This window comes from Porites lutea, chromosome 8, assembly GCF_958299795.1.
Source record: "Porites lutea chromosome 8, jaPorLute2.1, whole genome shotgun sequence".
NCBI lineage: Eukaryota > Metazoa > Cnidaria > Anthozoa > Scleractinia > Poritidae > Porites > Porites lutea.
The window spans coordinates 18,853,884-18,860,329 of record NC_133208.1 but is presented as its reverse complement, the minus strand read 5'-3'; the positions used below and the strand labels follow the sequence as shown (position 1 = coordinate 18,860,329).

Sequence of the window (6,446 nt, the reverse complement as noted above, 5' to 3'; positions counted from 1 at the left end):
GAGCCTGATGTTTATGTAAAGACGGTGTTGACCTTAGCATTCAACTTAGCCAAGACATACACCCTCCATATTTTCAGACTATTAAAATCAAGTGAAATGGAAAGAACCTCTGATATTATTATTGGACTTTGACAAATAAAGTTTTGATAAGAAGCAACGTGCGAATTTTTAATCTTTAACACCCAAAAAAGGTACGAAAAGCAGAAAAATTTTGGCAACTTTTTGGCAACTTTTAGACACTTTTATCGGCAACTTTTTTGGGATTCACCGGCAACTTGTGGCTAAGCCTAGTGAAGGTGAAGAAACGAAAGAAGCCCAAATGAAGCTGCGGAAAGGAGAAGAGATGGAAAGGCGGTTGTTTGTTTGTGAGTCTCAGCTAATGGCTTTGGTTCAGCAAATAACTGACACGTCTAAATGCAGCACCAGCGATTGCAATGGCAAGTTTCTCGATTTTTTTTCAACAGCATTATATTCCTTGACCTATTTTAGTGAGCGTGACCTTTCTAGAGTAGCTTTTACATGTCTTTGTGGCATGGACAAGTAGCCGTTTAGGCATATATATGCATAAACTTACTTATTTTGACATAGTTACTTAGCTGCCACACAATTACTTACATATTTTATATTTCAATAATCAAAACAATAATAATAATTAACAATTTTTGGACGGGGTTGTGTAAAATATCGTTATTTTTAAGTGGCAAGCGACTTAGGCAAATAATATTGATCTGCAAGACACTGACAAATTACAATAGTTTGCTAAAACCAAGTTCAATAATAATGGTGTTATTATCAGATCACTAAGTTTGTTTTTTGTGGACACAACTACCCATGAGCAGAATATTATTTATGGCTAAATCACTGTTGGATACTTATGTGCATGAGCAGACCATTATTTGTAGGCAGTTGTTTATAGGTCACATGGTGGGCTCTGGGCTAATCAAAAAGGAAGGAAAAAGTGAAGTGAATAATAATAATAATAATAGTAATATCATTTTTAATTTGTTGTTGTTGTTACTAAATTTTATTATTGTCATTGTTTTAATTTCAGTCTTATTATCTTTCATTTCAGGTATTCTTGTGCTTGCCAAAGTTGAACAAGTTGGTCTTGGTGGCTCACTAAATGCAGTCTTCACGTGCAATAGCTGCACTCTTCGAACCATCAATTTTCAGGGGTCAGCACTAGTGGAGGGTTCTAAAAGAACTGTGGTGGGACTTGCACTAGGGGTGGCGTTCTTTATCTCCGGTCATGGATTTGCCAAATTTGAAAAAACACTAAAGCAGTTCCTTGGAATAAGCTGTGTTTCTAAGAAAAAGTATTATGACATTGTCAAGCTGGTGTACCCACATATCAGTGCAATATTAGATGAAATGTGTGAAGAGAAAAAAAACAGAATGAAGGAGAAAGATGGTGCTGTCCTAGGAAGCTGGAAAAAGGCGGTTGTCACGTCAGATGGTGTTTGGCATACCAGAGGGCATTTCAGTAAAAATGGTTCTTTTATTATAAAGAACTACCCTACTGGGGGGGGGGGGCTTCTCTGGTATGGGCATAAATGCATACGAGGGAAAGATGATGTCATCGATGAAGAATTGTATGCTGGCACGGCCAAGTCTATGGAGGGGGTCCTTGCCGGGGAGTGTTACAAACAGGCAAAGAAAGAGGGATGTCATGTTGATACAGTTTGGCAAGATGGAGATTCCAGCTCTGCAAAGTCCGTCACTGAACACCACTCCAACAGCACAGTGTACAAGTGTGGAGGGCATGTTGGACGTGCTCACACGAACAACCTGAAAGAGGCTGCAAAGAAAAAGGAGTTCTCAAACGACATTGCACAGAAATTCAAAGACAAGTTTCCTAATATCAAAACACTTAAGTGCAAATGTGAACGGCACAAGTCTGGATGTGGTTGTTTATCAGAGACATTCATTAAGGGAGCTCGCATTAACCACTTTTGCATTCTTCAACAGTGCAAAAGCCCTGAAGATTATGCAGAGCGTATGCGTGTTGTTTCCCAGTACCACTGCAGAGACATTCATTCCTGGGATGAAGAGTCATGTGGGTTCCACCCGCAATATTCCTGTAGTTGTAATCAATGTGATGAGGATGAAGAACCCAGTTGTGAAGGCAAAGAGTACCACATCAAGGTCCCTAACCTGTGACTTTCACTGGATGGCCTACAGACTTGAGTGTGAGAAAACGGCTGAGGATTCAGAGGCTGTCATTCACCCTGAACTTGGAAGAGGACATTCAAATCTATGTGAAGCACATTTCACGGTACTTCCTCAGTTTAGAGCAAAGGATCAGAGTTTGCAGAGGTACATATTTAAAATTATTCTTTGAAATGTTTTCTGCTCACTCCCGGGCATAGCAATGAACATCACACACATTTTCTATTAGTAAGATAAATAATGATTCACATCCGTGTTTTATCTGCTACCACTATTCATCTCAATATTTGTTTATTAACTTTGTTCAATGTGTATCTGCAGCATAGGTTTTTAGGTGTGGGTGGAAATGGTCTTTGCTAAATTTCTGAACAGCTGTGTGTGAAGCGGGGGAGAGTAGGGTGTCAAAGAAAAAGGGTTGTTTATTGGAAGCTGCAGGTACTTATTCAAGTAAGCAGCATGCCAAAGGTAAAATTTTTATTGTCAAGTAAAACAAAAAATAAAAGGAATTTCTTTGAACAGGTTACACTACATGACCTCAACAAATGCTGGACTGTGAATATGACCTGGTGTTATGAAGTGCGAGGCCCTCAGTACCACTGGGTCACAAGCCTGTATGAAAGAAGTAACCTACCCATCCTTCCAGCAATCGTGAAGACTCTCAGTGAGGCTGTTAAATTGAGGGCTGCTGAACTTCAAAAGCAGAAATCAAATCACTCCAAAGCGCTCAGAGTGCGGATGAAGGTGGCAAGAGCAGAAGACCAAGAGGCCCGGAAAAAGTGGGTTAAATGTCAAGCCATCGTTCACTCATATGGTCAAGACGACAAGGGAGATGATGAACTGGGGGACGTGGCCGAAGTAACTGTCATCAGCAACAGAACCTGTCGCTGTGGTTCAGCTTCTCACAAAAGAACAACCCACAGATCTTGCCCTCTCAACACCACGAAATAAAATACATCTGTTATTAGTTTATCATGCCAACACTAGTTTTCTTCAGGGTGGAATATTAGTAATGTTCATTGTATAGACTATTTATTCTGGTAATGATTGAGAAGTATACTTCACCTATACTTCTAGATACACCTAAAAAATAAAATGAACACAAGTTGTCAACAATTTATTAAAGCTCCTGTCATTCTGATCATAGTTTCTTTTAGTGCTAGTGCTGGCAATTACTTGTTTCTCTTCGCCTCTTGCACAAGCACAAACCCGTGATTGAAAGGGATGTTCAGAATGCAAGCTGATGAATTATGGTTTTATACAACAATTATAAGACAAGTATTATAAACTTACATGAGACCCGACTGGGTCGCTTTTCCCCCACAATTGCCCGCACAACCTTCTTTATACATTCGGGGAAATGAATGTGGCCTGCCCGCCTGTGAATTTCGAATTGGCATTCGATTGCATCATTTTATTGTATATACACAATTACCAATTTTCTTCTTGCCTTTCCTGATTTTGAAGATTTATTTACTTTTAACCAATTTTAGGAAATATTTGTTGAGTCTGTAATGGAGTTTTTTTAAGACACTAAGTGCTGCACGAGATAATTGTACTTCCTTGACCAAGTCTGTGTGGTGGAACAATTAACATCAGTCACATTTTATCTCCAAGTTTCATAAAAATAAGTGAGTGAATTTGTGTCTCTGTTTGTTATTGTAGGTGTTTGTTGGCTATCCCATTTCCGGGAAAATGTCTGAATTTAAATTAGAAAAGAACACGACAAAGAGTATCGTTTAAAATGCTGTATGCGGTAATGTTAGTGCCTTGGCAAAAGCCACGATGAAGGATAGAGAGCTGAATGACCTGATTATGGTTGAAGTTATCTATGCGATCAAGAGAGAAATCAGAAGGTATTCTAAAGGCCCTGAATGTATCCTGAAGCTGAAATCTCCAGGGGATATCAGGAAATTCAGTAACGAATCATTGTACCAACAGCTATTGGTGAAGTGTCCAAAGATAGCAGTCTTAATTACTTCCATTTGTCAGCCAGGCAACTTAAAAGGAAATATGCCACTCCTCAGCGATGTAGAAACTACAATTCGATTCAGGAATGCAGTGTGCATGGCGACATCCATTTGTTTGCATCAGCACAACCAACAGCTGAGTGCCACTCACTACAGGATGAGTCTTCTTCTCAATGGTGGACCCAAGGCACTCACGCTAGAACATTGCTCACATCTTGGCATTTGCATGTCACACCCCTCTGCCATCAGTATTCAAAAAAAGGCTTCAGCCCCTTCCAGCACAAAGGCTACCTCATGGAAAGACGACACACCATCAAAGTCTCTCCAGATTAAGTTTTTGAAAGAAGTGCTGAAGGAGAAGCATTCTTCACACACCGACCTCTCACATGACAAGGCAGAGGGCACACACAACTCTCTTGTTTATCCTAGGCATGTTGTTGTCAGTGCAGTAAAAGACATTGAGAAGAGTATTGTACATTACAAGCAAGTATGCAGCTGCAGGTTACAAAATCTGAATGGATTATATGGTTGTTCAGAGGTTAATAATTTTCTATGGTACATTCTGTTTTTATTTAACTTCCAATACCTGGTCTCTAGAGAAACACATGTACACTCTCTCACGCCCTCTCTCCCCCACTCTATTGATTCCCAGTATCATGAAGATTGCAACCGCTGATTGTTTATATACTCACATCATTTCTTAAGCCTTATTAAGGTTTGGGTGTTATGACTATATCTGAAATGCATCCACTTAACTATGGAATTTCCAAAACCAAGTTAATAAATTTGTTAGTTGATTAATATTATTATTATCAATTTTCTTCCCGTTTTTTTTAAACTGGGGTGTGTAATAAACATTGTATTATCTAGTCAGGCATAAATCAATGACAATGAAATGTATAACAAAAGATAAACAGGTCTTCTGTGGTAACAAATTTTTGGTTTGGTTTGCAAGTAATATTAGATCGCCGAGCATAATGTAATATAATGGTCCAAATCCTTCATTGACAGATTAGTCACAGACAATATTGATCTAGCTGTGTAAGCCAGGCATCAATCATCAAGCCATCAAAACAAGTCCCTACACTGGACCCATAGTTTTGCATTCAAGAATCGTGTTGAGCCTTATGCAAGTCTAGTTGATTGTCAGGCACAGATGCGATGCAATTCAAAGACTTGTAGATGATCCAGATACTTCCAAGCCAAAAGGAGTAGGTTGCCATGCAATCATGTATGGTAACACATGTCTTTCGAGTAATCTGTAAATACTTTGAAGCGTATAGAGGGTTTAAATCAGCAGTAAGCCACCACGTCCCACATAAGTATTCAAATGAATTGAAGCAGAAGTCAAAACAAGTACGTAACTCTTTTTACTTCAGTGACAAAGTGGTAGTCCATTTCACAGTTAAGGGGGTGCAAACGAGTTGACCTTGTTTTGATACAACAGTCCCTGATTTATTATGTTCTTATGCTCACTTTTTTTTTAGCATGAAGAGGTTTGTATCAACAAGGACAACCTCAGCCTCACATTCACTCAGAGGCTAGGGTATTAAGCTCATAACTGTAAAATGGTCAATTCAATTTGCCTTATGCATTAAAGAAATGTATTGCTTTTGCAAAGCTACTTTGTCTTGCTTAAACACATTTCTCTGCCCTTGTTATTGTGTCAATGCGTGTAGCTAAATTTTTGTTAATTATGTCTTGAAGGCCGTCTTGTATGTGTAATCAAAGGAATTTTAATTTTAATTTATCCTTTTCTAACACTTCTTAACTCAACCTGTCCCTCTCTGGATTTTTATTTTGTGGCAGGCATCTGACGATAAGTGAAAATGAGATTTTTTATCGCCAGTTTCATTCGCTCTGGGGTGTGCCAGAGAAGGGATTAAACTTCCTTCCCATAAACCATTGCAATGCCATTAAATATTATCATATCATCTGAGCTTACTTTTCATTTTAGACAACACAAAGGGATATTGACTACTTAAGTAGTCCATGTTTTAACCCAAACAAGCACTTTTTATGATAAAACATTTGCACTACAGCCTTATAAGGTTTGGATTTAACAGTCTTAATTTCTCTAATTTTTAGGGCCTCCTAGGGTTGGATTTTTTAAACACAAATAAGTCTGGTGACATGGCAGACTTGTTAAAAAAGTTTCAAAAAGAATATGTTCCAATGAAGGAAGATCATGTATTGCACAAAGCAGGCAAAAGAGAGGACTCTTCTTGACCAGCCAAGACAAAGAAAGCCCACAAAGAAGACTTTGCAACTTTAAAAGAAAGAGGACTCAGAGGACGAAGAAATCACAAA

The 6,446-nt window shown here is 38.6% G+C and overlaps 1 pseudogene; it reads left to right on the top strand.

Annotated features, from left to right (window-relative positions):
• Nucleotides 1-343: 343 nt before the first annotated feature.
• LOC140945934 (uncharacterized) lies at nt 344-3,152 on the top strand (annotated as a pseudogene).
• Nucleotides 3,153-6,446: the final 3,294 nt, after the last annotated feature.